This window comes from Nilaparvata lugens, chromosome 10, assembly GCF_014356525.2.
Source record: "Nilaparvata lugens isolate BPH chromosome 10, ASM1435652v1, whole genome shotgun sequence".
NCBI lineage: Eukaryota > Metazoa > Arthropoda > Insecta > Hemiptera > Delphacidae > Nilaparvata > Nilaparvata lugens.
In genome coordinates, this window is record NC_052513.1 from 7,661,631 (window position 1) to 7,675,611 (window position 13,981).

Sequence of the window (13,981 nt, forward strand, 5' to 3'; positions counted from 1 at the left end):
AATCATTTCAATGATTTTGATTAGGGAGAAATCACCTAATATCATATAATTTTTCAAGAGAATCTTTTTGATATTAAACAACTATACTCGAAAGTTGATATGGAAAGTTGTTCAATCAACTTGTGAATTATGTACTATGTAGGCCTATTATGGAATACTATGTACTCATCGCTTTGTGTATAGGGCGTAACCCTTATTACAAATAATTCTATTCTTTAAATCAAGAGATTGAAGTAGGTATGCCTTGTTTTTATTATGTAATGAAGTTAAGTTAGTTGGTTTTATCCTAGTTTATTTTTATTCTAACATGAAAGAAAAGGAATTCCTTCATACTCCGATATCACTATAATATCGTCTACTCTGAAGATAGGATTAATCAGACTCTAGGATTATTCATAATCAATCAGCTGACAAGTGAATTACATAGATGCTGGAGAGCTGTGTCTATTTCTTTGAGGTCCATAATAAGGTCTGTAGTTTCAAAGACTAAAAGAGGTATGCATCTTTGAGGTCTTTGTTTTCAATATTTTGTTTTGCAGTCATGGTATTATTATGCGTGCCATTCAGTATCAATATTTTTAACATTCTAAGAAACAAATTCGATAGATGATTAAAAATAATCTTATGAACTAAATAATGCTGAAAAAATTATAATATTTTTGATCGTAAAAAAATAATTTTCATCAGATGGGAAGATTATCTGGAACTGGATGAATTATATCATATTGAATACAAATTCAAACGTGAACTAAGTTTGTTGACATTCCGAACAGGTGACATCAGATACTTGTGGATGATAAAACTTCGTGAGGTCTACTGTTCTCAGAACTACTGGTATTTCATGAGTCTCTAAGCAGGAAATAGAGAAGTGGGTGAAATGAATCGAAGCTAATGGATGTATGTAATAATATTCAGAGGATGGTTGAATGATAGGAAAATTCAGTGAAGAGCAACTGTGAAGTAGATGATTGAGTTAAAGAAGTTGCGTATCCTCCAACACATATTGGAATCTATTCACACACTCATAATAATACAGTACACTCAAAGGAAAAGTTAGGAAGCTTCTCACTTTGTCAATTAGAATTATGAATGTTCAAGGATCATGGGTATTGTAGTAATGAACATATCCATAATTCTGTACAATCTTTTCTAGAAGTTTGAATCGAATCTGTACCCATACAAATGCAGAATATTAGATCTGGATGAATATTATGGGGATGTGTGTAACTTGATAATGCTACGCTCATGGCTAACTTCCCCACCACATTAGGAAACTTCTGAATTCAATTTGTCTCGTGTGATCCAAATATAGTCAATAAAAGCTGCAAGTTCAGCAAGTTTGAGTTGAGTGTGTGGAGGAGTTAGCAGTCCCGGCGGGGCGGGTGGTATGGATTGAGTGCTGTTGTAGTTGTGGTGGAATGCCTTGCAGACATTTTGGTAGCAGCATCCCATAATATTGAATTGAGAACGGCGTGAAGTGGATGCTTGAAACCGCATTTGTTACCTTGACAACTTCTAGTTTGAAATAATAGTGTGGGAGTATATTGAGTGCTTGTTGTGCTCTTCTATTTTCAGCTATTCCATCAAGATCAACTATCAAAACTATACATTGCACTCTCCAGAACTGGAGAAACACTCGGAAATACGATCAATATTTTTTTAGAGTATAATGAAATATATTCAATTGAGAATTGAATGATGACAAATCTTCAATTATTATGAATTGAAATAATTATTTGTGAGTGTTTTAGCAATTGAGCTTGATTTCAACTAGGGTGACATGAGTGTTGGGTTCCCTCAAGTAGAGTAGGAACCATAGGAAGATATCAAATGATTGTTGATCTTATTATACTACATCTATAATATTCGGTTGGTTTTCAACAGAGATAGCACAAAGACAAGATCTGCAGAAAAAAATATCTAAATTTATAGAGATTATTGTAAGAAATAAGTTGTATTGATGTATTATTTTCATAGGTGCATTACTATATTATTATCATATATATTATCCACATATGAGGTGCTCAAGAAGTGTTTCATCCAAATTAAAAACATTTCTAACTATAATATAAATTTAAATATGAATTGAAGAAACTTTCAATTCCAATCTATTGAGTCTTAAGTCATATTCTATCTCCAGTACTTAACTGTGCTCCGCAAGTTATAATAAAAACATTAGAGAAACCTTTATTCATACAACAAGTACATCATCGAATTGAAAACTTGACAAACTAGAAACTTGACCACTGAAATCTTGAAGAATTTAAAATAGGCCTACATCCTCGCTAATTTGAGAATCTATATGTAAAATTTCAAGTTAATCAGTACAGTGGTTCAGACGTGATGATACGTCATTCGTGAATTTTCTATTCCGTACTTGTATAAGCCAGTTCTTCACTTGAAGGGGTTATAATACAAGGGGTCCAAGTGACATATTGTTAGTTTCGAGAGAATTGAGCCTAAAGTTTACTTACATTAATTAATTCTTCATTCATGAAATGAATATAGAAATGATATTCACCTAATCCTATAACTATTCAGTATACTTTCACCAAATCAAACGTACAGTTCCATGTCTCAAATTGCTCTCCTTTCTCAATTATCAGCTAAATAGTAATAAGAAGTATCACTTGTACCCCTTGTTTACCAAACAAAGCTCTATTGTCTAGTTACACATATATCTACCAGCAATTGAACAATGATTAATGACCTCATTGCAATATTATCTGATTCGCTATTTGTTTCTTGATGTATTTTTTGCTTGATGACATGGCTTAATCAAGGTTGAATCTAATTTGATGGATACGAGCAATCGTTGTCCTGTGTACAAGGGTCCAAGTCACTTGGACTCCTTGATTAATCAAATAAACAGCTGTTTGGAATGTAGTTTGAAAATTTTACACCAGATGTCAGCACTGATTAGACTTACGTTTATTACCACTTGTATACTAGATTTTCACCACTTTCAGCTATCGATGTAACTAAGTCAAAAAAATGGAAAATGTCACTTGGAACCCTTGTATTCTGACCCCCTCACTTTATTATGATAGATTATTTTCACAAGAAAGCACTGACAGGGAGAGAAAAACAAAGGAAACTCCTTGCATTATTTCTCTCCCAAATTTACATAATATCTTACAAATCCAAAATAGAGGTATGATTTCATTTTTCTGGAATTTAGTGCATTTTCACTCAAAAACAACACAAACCAAGAATGTTGACACTTTGCCGAGAGTGGAGTCACTTTTTGTAATTTTCAAGAAATGATGAAATTCCAGATGAAATAGGATGAATTGGATGAATGAATTAATAATTATGTGGTTCAATAATATTAATGGATGATATTCATGTATTGCGTTCCATAGATTGACAAGAATTCAACATCTCGGCATCAAATTTTAAAAGCATGTTCTGTTATTATAACAACTATTATATAATAGTTATATGATATTATCACATTATATAACGAAAATTCAAATTAAATTCTGTAAATCACCCCGATGACTTCAGGTACTGCAAATATTGACAACCGGATTAACAGCTAGATGGAAATTCGATGAGAGCTACATTCCAAAAATTATAATTAACTAGCCGTCAGGCTCGCTTCGCTCGCCATATCCGTCTAGCCAGGGGGCTCCGCCCCCTGGACCCCCGACTGGATCGTCCGAGAATGAGATCAGCAGGCTCGCTTCGCTCGCCTGCATTTTTCATTTGAACATTTTTATCATATGTTAGAACAATCCAGTCGGGGGTCCAGACTAAACGTCTGGCTAAACGGATATGGCGAGCGAAGCGAGCCTGACGGCTAGTAATATAATATTCCCAGGATTGAAGTAGCAGTGCCCAATCAATTTTTCCGCGATAAATGCATTTAAATCTTCAACTTCGTGTCAACCTGACAAAATTATTAATTTAGTTGCCAGTTAACAACTGTTTCGAAGAGGTAAGGTACTCTATCTAGATTATAGTTCTATAGTAACATATCATATGGAAATTTCAATTATAATTGAGAGATTGGGAGAAGAAGAATCTACATGCTAAAAGACGAACTTTAAACCCTTAAAAACAACCCTTAGAGCCAAAAGATTTCTTAGTGCGCCTACTGAACATACCTACCAAATTTGAACGTTTTTGGTCCGGTAGATTTTTAGTTATGCGAGTGAGTGAGTGAGTGAGTGAGTGAGTCAGTCAGTCAGTCAGTCAGTCAGTGAGTGAGTGCCATTTCGCTTCTATATATATAGATTTTAGGTATATTTTCAATATCTCCAAGTTCATCTATTTTGGTCTTGTTTCAGATTTCCAAGTAATTTCTTCTCCCTTCATCCGATCAATAAAAAATTGTCCACTTCCAATTTTCAATTAACCTGGAAAACTTAAACTGAGAAAAATCAATTGATTTTTTGTGAAAGTTCAGGATCACTTCTAATCAGCCGCACCAACAACATCCTCGTACCGCACCTACATACATGTGTGCAAAATAAGTCTTCTAAAATCACAACCCATCCAGGGGTTGAGCGAATGTTTGCTAGGTTCTCAACAAACTGCGCGCTAAATCTGGATAAGCCCGAACTTTCGCCGCTCCTGTGAACAGGATCCAGTCTGGATGAAGTCGGATGAAGCAAAAGTTTCTTTCGACTTTGAAAAGTAGGCAGGACAAGAATTTGACATGCGATCACACAGAGCTGGCTGCAAAAACTTTCTGATTTCGGCGCTGCAACTACATGGGTGAGCCTAACCCGAGTTGTAAGTCGAGGAAAGCTCCTTTATTGAATCAATTGGGGAAATTGTTCAGTTCATTCATTGTTGGAATAGGCGGACATGAAGAATTACAATCTAATAACATGGTTTTATTTTAACTACTCTCAAAAATGTATTCAACAATTCTGGTTCAAGTTATGTAGAATAATTAACTATTATTAAACGTAAATCTCAATTAAAATACTGTAAATCACCCCGAAGACTCCTGCTACTGCAAATATTGACAACAGGAGCAGAAGAAGTCCTCGGAGTGATTCACAGCATTTTAATTGGGATTTTCTTTTAATAATTCTTATTCAGTAATTAGCATTTGAACAAATTCAACTTCCAATTTATTTCCATCTGTTATGGGGAATTCATGCTATCATCATTGGCCCATATGAATAAAACCAGAGAAAATGCTCATGAGCAAAAGCATTGAGCATAAGGTTTTGCTCATGAGCAAAAGGTAGAAGCAAAAGCATTTGCTCATTTTTATATGAATAAGCTTGACCTTATACTCTTACCTTATGCTCCTTAACTCTGGAGCAAATGCTCACGTATTTTAAAGATTTTTCATCAGCTGATTCGCTTTTGTAGCCTTAATTTGTATTTATAGCTCACGGAACTAAATATGCAAACAGGGGGCACCGCTTGTGTTTGCGTCATCTGCTCTGTTTTCTATTTTTTATGAATACAGTTTTAGGTTAGTTAAGTTTAGAATTTTGAAATAATAGCTTTTAAAAATGTCATCTCTATAATAATCTTCAGCATAATCTTATAATATCAATAGCCTTCTTATAATCGTCTACACTCTCATCTTCTAAATGCCTATTTTCTATTTTGTAATGGCTATATTTATAACAGGTAGCTTTTGTATTTATTCTTTTGTAGGAATAATGGTGATATATATCATGGTTGAATCTAAAAAGAGTTTTATAGTTCTACACTATTGGTTGTGATAGTATCTGGTATAGTTTCCTCTTCCTCATACGAATTAGTTGAGCCATTTTACTATGAGCAAAAGGTGATAAGCTGCTCTAGACTAGACTCACCTTTTTTGAAGCATTTGCTTCAAAAGTTGAGCAAATGCTCTAGTTTATTCATACAATTTTGAGCAAAAGCTTTTACTTTTGAGCAAATGCTCAAACTATTTTTTTGATGAGCATGAGCAAAAAGTTTTGCTCACGTTTATTCATAGAAAATGAAGCAAATGTTCCTTATTTTAGAAGTATAAGCAAATTCTCAACTTTATTCATATGGCCCAATGTCTTCATCTTCTTCAATCTCTTGTCTAATCGAAAATTAATATTTCAGAATAGTGGAATCGATGAATGCTGTATACACTACAGTGATGTCTCCATCTTTTTCAAACCCTTGTCTCATCAAAAATTGTTATTTCAAAATAGTGGAATTGAAAACATCGTTGATACATTCAATTAATTCCTAATTCAATGGCCCATATGAATAAAGTTGAGCATTTGCTCATACTTCTAAAATATGGAGCATTTGCTTTATTTTCTATGAATAAACGTGAGCAAAACCTTTTGCTCATGCTCATCAAAAAAATAGTTTGAGCATTTGCTCAAAAGTAAAAGCTTCTGCTCAAAATTCTATGAATAAACTAGAGCATTTGCTCAACTTTTGAAGCAAATGCTTCAAAAAAGGTGAGTCTAGTCTAGAGCAGCTTATCACTTTTTTGCTCATAGTAAAATGGCTCAACTAACTCGTAAGAGGAAGAGGAAACTATATACCAGACACGATAACAACCAATAGTTGAGATCTATAAAACTCTTTTTAGGTTCAACCATGATATATATCACCATTATCCCTACAAAAGAATGAATACAAAAGATAGCTACCTGATATAAAGATAGCCTTCATAAAATAGCAAATAGGCATCTAAGAAGATGAGAGTGTAGACGATTAGAAGAAGGCTATTGATATTATAAGAATATGCTGAAGATTATTATAGAGATGACATTTTTTCTCGCTATTATTTCAAAATTCTAAACTCAACTAACCTAGAACTCTATTCATAAATAGAAAACAGAGCAGACGACGCAAACACAAGCGGTGCCCCCTACTTGCATATTTAGCGCTTCCGTGAGCTATAAAACCAAAGTAAGGCTACAAAAGCGAATCAGCTGATGAAAAATCTTTAAAATAGGTGAGCATTTGCTTCGGAGTTCAGGAGCATAAGGTAAGAGTATAAGGTAAAGCTTATCCATATAAAAATGAGCAAATGCTTTTGCTTCTACCTTCTGCTCATGAGCTAAACCTTATGCTCCATGCTCTTGCTCATAAGCATTTGCTCTGGTTTTATTCATATGTACAATTATTGCAGTATACAGAATAGTGTAGTGGTATTGTAAAACCTACTGGATTCATTCGAATTATAATTTTGAAGGATAAACATTCATACAACTTCGATTTTCACATAAGTGCAATTAACTGAATACAGTAGTGTGTTTTGAGAAAGCCTTCAAGGAACTGCACTCTCCGAACAGAATGTAGAATCGGATTTGAAAAATGGCCAAACATGAAAAAAGCGTTTCACTTTTTGAAAAGGACCGTGCACTGATCTTTCTCGAGCGTCGGCGTCGCTTTAGTGGAAGTGAGCCTCCTAATTACAACGACCAACGAAAAAAATTGCCACAAATTTTTCAAGCACAACGTGCAAACGAACAAGAGCCGTTCTACGAAACTACAGACCCATTTCCTTTTTGGTCGGCTGACATTTTGAATTTGTTACACTCTTGCCTTTAAACGAGGCTGCTTCCGGGACAACGGAAACAAAAACAAAAACTGGAGAAAGAGGGAAGAGGATGGATGGAGAGAAGGAGAGAGAGAGGGTGATGTTGCAAATGAAAGGAAGGAAGGAAAACGAACCAAGTACCAGAATGCTGTCGAGGTTTGTTCATTTAATTAATTGCAGCCGGAATAAAATTTGCAAGATGAAGTTCGAGCTCGGTGTGTCCTTGACATTTTTGTCAGCTCAAGTGGAAATAATAATTGCTGACTGTTTTGATCGATTATGGAATTTTTGTTTGTTGGTGTCGGTTCGAACGGTAAAATACATCAAACAATTTGGGAAAGAGAGAAATTCTCTTGAAGTGTAAATATAAGCACATCATTCAACTTTTTCCAGAAAGCTCCATAAAGTAGAATACAACATTCGATTTGTGACGAATTTCCACGAGTCTCATAAGCTCAACTTGATAATTTTGTATGCTTTTACAATTGTATTCTTGCTGAAGCAGGATATCAAGCTCAAAAATTTGGAAAGGTTTGTCGAAGAATAATACAAATATATGAATATGTATTTGAACTATCCAAACCACTATTACTTTGAAGTATACACAATTTCACAAACATGATACATCAAACAACAGATATAGATTATGGATCAAGTTCATATAAAATGGGATAATATTAAGGTATCCTAGTCGTCTTCGTAGCTCTCTGACTACAGTAACTACATACATATTATACAAAATATCTCTCTAAATTTACTCTAGATCTGATAATTCAGTGCTACTTTTTTCATGTTATTAGAATGTTAGCATGTGCTTACCAAATCACAAAGGCTCTTCGATCATCCTGATACGCAAACAAACATATAATATATATTATGACAAAGTAGTGTAAAATGCTTTTAGATTCCAAGCCACTTCCCTCTGATTACTGAACATCTTTATTGTATGTGGTTCATAAAATTATTGAAATCGGAAGTTTCACAAGTTGAAGATAAGTTGAACCTGAGCTGAGATAGATTAAACTGAATTATCTATTTATTCCATTGAATTTATTCAAGAATTTATTCTTGCAGTATAATTATAAACATTACATCAACACATCAACACTAATCTGAAATTTAATTATGAGTTATGTGATAAAGTTTGAAATTTCTTTTAGAATGCTCTCGGTTCAACTGATGGAACTCTCAACCTGTATGAAGCCTGAAGATGATTGTTTTTCTCAGGTGAGTAGTCCCTGTAAACTATTACCCCTCGGCAGCACACGAAAGATTAATATAGACAGTTTGAAATTGAAATTCAGTTGATGATCTCCATCGCAACTGCCTTGAATGCAAAATTAGGTGGCTCATGTCATCCCTCTATGTCCCCGAATTAATATTCCAATTAAGGAGGCAACCCAGCTACTGCATGCACCTTATTACTGTACGCAAATTAATTTATAAAGCCCAATGCCCATTATATGGAGGGTGGAGTTGGAGTTTATATGTATCATTGCTGATTATCCCCATGTTAATTGAATCGGTCAGTTATAATTAATTGATACTGAATGATTGAAACAGTGATGAGACGCATTTATTGGATAGTGCTCCAGTTATCTGAAGCAATTATCTACAATAATTATTCGCGGTCATGACATGTGAGCACTAATCAGATCGAGATGTTTTTCGTGTTCCATGGGAACCATCACATTCGAATTATTCATTGATTCGCAATGGGAAATGTGTGATCTCCGCTCCCTTCGGCTCACATACCAGCGTTGTATCATTACCGCTTCCAAGTATGAAACAACCATTAGTATTCTTGTATCATCCGAAACTGTTAATCTTGAAATAATAGTATGAAATATGTTCCCATGCGCCATGATTTATCCATGTCTCCCTAGGATGAATCATGATTACAACGCGTGTTTGATTGAGAGAGAAGAAATGGTTATTGCATTCATTCGATACAATACTTTTTCTCATATAATTTTGAACACTGTACATTATATTATTGTTTGTTGTACAGTTTCAGATTTTAAATCAAATCAAGCGCAATTCGGAGAATCAACAGCCAATCAGTAATCAGCCAATTTCCAATGCTAAGACTGATAATCATAATGGAAGATAATATGACCGTTAGACATGGACTGGTGATCGTACAAAACATTCACAACCTATAAAACTACATAGTTTTTGAAACACAAAGGAACACATACAGTCATTTCGACCGATAATCACATATTTAGACTTTTATAGCTTTTCGTCTGGCTTTGAAGACTATTTTCATGAAAGTCATATATCATCAAGGATCAATGTAATTAGTAATACTGCCAGGTTCCAGTGGTGCATTTATGCTGGAAAGCTGGTTTTTGAAAGCAAATTATTGTATAATGTACATCCAGGTAGTGGTTATCCATGTCCAATAATAAATAATGATTTTGTATTTATACACATTATTTAGATTATACTTCCACATTATCATCGCTATTATTATTATTACTAGTGATGAATAAATTAGAATTCCTGTTCTAGATTATGTACAAGTAGGTTGGGATATGTAGGTTAGCATACTAAATAAATAAAATATTTGTTATAATATCAAGACTCCATGCCTTGAACTGATTGTTAATGTGCGATATAGGCGTGTCTATAGTGGGGGGAAAGGTACTATGATTGGCTGGCTTCACACTTAACCAGTTCTGCCACAACAACAGAACAAAAATGTGAATCGGTCAATCTGACCGATGTATTCCTATAGGTGTTAACGAATATGGACAGGTTGATCTCTAAACGTCAGAGGATTGCATAAGGAACTTTGAGTGACTAATACAACTACAACTTCAGATATATTCTGCAGTTGAATTCTGGAAAAATTGAATAAAATCATCCTCTGTTAAGGTCATTTTTATCAATCCACTTCATCTGCAGTTAAGCTCTTATATCAATTGAGGCGTGAATTTAATAAAGACGTTTTTGCATTGCAAAGACGATGAGAAGCAGAGTCTTTTCAGATTTATTAAACGAGTGATAAATAATGGTAGGGACGATTAAATGGTGCATCTCGCTAAGACGAAGCACAAAATGGAAACTTTGTTATGGTAATGCTGGATAGAGTGGGGGAGTGGTTGAAGCGTTTTTTCAAGATGAAAAACGCAAACGTTTATAATGGTAATTCCGCGCACCTCATCTCTTTCAACTGGATGAGAGTTATGAAAACTGTAGAATGATGGAATTTCCGAAATTAAAATTTCATCAGTCACTCAAACTCACTCACACATCCACTTCACAAGGTGGCTTAGACAACCCTCTTCATGTGTTAATCTTGCCCTTGGAGCTGCATTAACCTGAATCAGGTCATCTCTCAGATTTTCTCATGAAAATTATAGCTGCAATATTGAAAGTTTGTGAAAATTCTTGAAAATGATAATTCAGAGAAAAAGCAAGAGAGTAAAAAACGTTTGGTGGGGGAAGAGAAAATTGGTTAGGTATGTAAAAATATAATGCAGTGTAACCTGTGACGAAGGATATCATATTTATTGCATCCAACATTTGTCTTGAAAATGCATCATAATATTCCAAAAGTTCAAATCATATCATATTCTAATGTTATGTAGACTGTTAATGTGTTTAACTTGATGAATGATAAATAGATCATAAGAAAATTACAAATTATAATAATACAAAAATAATTTCTCATAAAATAGAGTAGTGAAGGAATAAACTCCACAATATCGACGTTACAAAAACTTCACATCAAAAATTTTGTTGGAAGCTTTTCGCTGTAATGACGCAACAATGTATGTGTATACACTTGTTCATCATGCATGTCCTGTCTTCAGTGGCCCGCTTCACCTCTAGACATTCTAAATAGGTCCTATATTGAGATTTTCTTATTCTGCAACTCCAATGTCTCTATTATTATCTCTAATACGTTACAGTTTCATCAATTCTTTTCCATTTGCTAGAATAGAAGCATTATTCGTGTCTCTTCCACAAGGAAGAGATTGAACGTCTGAGAATCATGAATATTATAATTTATTAAAGTGTTTGACGAATTTGCTACAGAAGTTAAGTTTGTGGCCTAAGCCTATGTTAATCGTGAGTTGAACTTCATTAAACCATGGTGTTCCTCTTGAATGCTATGATAAGACTATTCAATGTATATATATATATATATATATATATATATATAATATATATATATATATATATATATATATGTGGACCTTTCATATGATCTTAATAAAATGTTATCCATTGCCAGTGCTATCTGACTCACTTAGTTTACTTCAGTAATTAGTTTATTTTAGATTTTTGTCACAGGAAGCTACATATACGAGCAAAGTACGCACAGCATGTGACACGTCAGAATTTTATAATCTTACATTCAAAAGAAATAATGTTTTCTGAGGGTTGTATTGAAGTCTTATTAATGTGATAAGGTTTAGAAAAAAATTAATGTAGAAGAAACTTTAGGAGAGTATTGAAGAATATTGAATTTCTCAGAACAATATTCACTTTTGTCATCCAATATTCTGTTTGCTCCTTTTCAGGATACACAGAGGGAGTCTAGAGGCCTATTTTCATTCATTTCGACCGAGTACAGGATAATTGAAGATTAAGGATAACAGTCGCGTACACCGGGCCACTTTTAATTTTAATCGTGAACCGGAATGTTTGAGGAGAGAGAGAAAGATGAGAATAATTCAATTTTCGTGCCACGTGCTGTTTTCGTATCATGAGAACTAATTAAAAGATAAGATCCTCGCCTTTATTGTGATGATAGATTCGTAGCCGAGTGTTATTTAATGCGTCTCTAATACGGGGCGAATTTGAATGCAGTTTTTCCCATCCGACAATAATTATGCAAATTCAACAAGAAATGGATCGGATAAAAGCCACTGGGATTAGTCGTGCCGTGGCATAGTAATAAAAAAAGGCCTCGAGCGTCCTCGTTGAATATTTTGCATGCAACCCTGTTTTTTGAAAATGCTGATTCCCTCCTAACGATTGTAGGTTGATGAGTCGAATAAAAATGCTCGCGACATGGATGACAGTATGCAACAATCTGAGCTTCACTGCTAAGTTACAGAATTCATTTCGACATTGAGTACTGGCAATCTCCGCTCCTTCCCCAACCATTTCTGTCTGATCACAATCACAAGTTTTCACGACTCTTCAACAAGCCATCAAACCAGATTGCATCCAATTCTCACCATAAACCGGGAACACCTACAGTTTTGCAATAAAAAGTTGATGAAATAATGCAAAGGTAGTTTGTGATCATTTGAATTGAGCAAAAATACTCTTTCAGTTCTCTCAATGAGAGAGGATTTTACATAGATGATAATAATTCATGTGGATTCCAACAAATCATGCTTTTCACATTATTTGATTCTGTCTAGAATTTGATGAATATGCCTATTTCTATGAATTCACACACACTCAAGCCTTCAAATCCAATTGAATTAAAACTTTCAGTTCACATTTCACTGAAAGCTGAATTGCTGTTTCTAGTACTATAGTATAGTATGATGTGGTTATCAAATAGAGTAACCAGTATACAAATCATGCAATAAGTGTCACAATTTCTCTCATACTAACATCATCTCTAATTTCTAGCCAAAAATCCCTACGTTAGTATTGTAAGTGGCATTTTGCGGTCATAAAATTCCTCCAACAGTCAGTGCTATAACGTTCCATGTAGATTAATAGAAACGAAAAAATTAATTTCAAAAATCAACTTTAAAAATATTTTTCTGTGTTCAAAACTTTTTTTGAGCTCTATCGACTACTATTCATGGATCAAATCATCTCAATATGGAAAAGGCCTTGAAACGTGAAAAACGTTTTCGTCTAACGTTTTTGTTGTATTTTGATTTCAAATCAACAATTTTTTTATTCAAATTAAAACACGAGAGATGAGACCTCATTATGAGTAGTGACAATGATGAGTAAATTGAGACAGCATGAAGTTTAAATGAGAATATGAAGGAGTAGCGATTCTCTTAAGATTCAGGATGTTAGGAGTAATTAAAACACGAGAAGCTGAATAAGGAAGGAAGAGAAAAAGTGTTTCCTATGAAGTAGGCCTTTAAATATTATTCTCTCGTATTTCACCCACAATTACCCTGCAACTTTACAGTACAAAGTAAGCTTGACTTCTCCCCAACAAAGCATGCAGTGTCTTCATAATTATGTCTTCCTTTCATAAATTCTGGAGCATCTGCTCCAAAAAGTAACAGAATTTCACAAAATAGGATGTTGGACAAGATAGTTATTTTTGGTGCAATCGACGTTATTAAAGACTGGTTTAACATATTTTATTCTCAAATCAACCATGAAATTATGTGACGCGGAAAAGTTTTGGCAGAATGAAATAGGTTTTGAATATAAAACGTATATTATTTTAGTTATATATATCAATATAAAACGTATATTGTTATACGTTTTATTTTCAAAACGTATCTCATTCTCACTTACGTGATGAAGTTTGAATTA

The 13,981-nt window shown here is 34.0% G+C and overlaps 1 protein-coding gene across 1 annotated transcript in view; it reads left to right on the forward strand.

Moving 5' to 3' along the window:
* Positions 1-13,981, forward strand: part of LOC111048792 (ras-GEF domain-containing family member 1B) — a 262,880-nt gene that overhangs the window by 143,267 nt on the left and 105,632 nt on the right. The window lies entirely within an intron of this gene.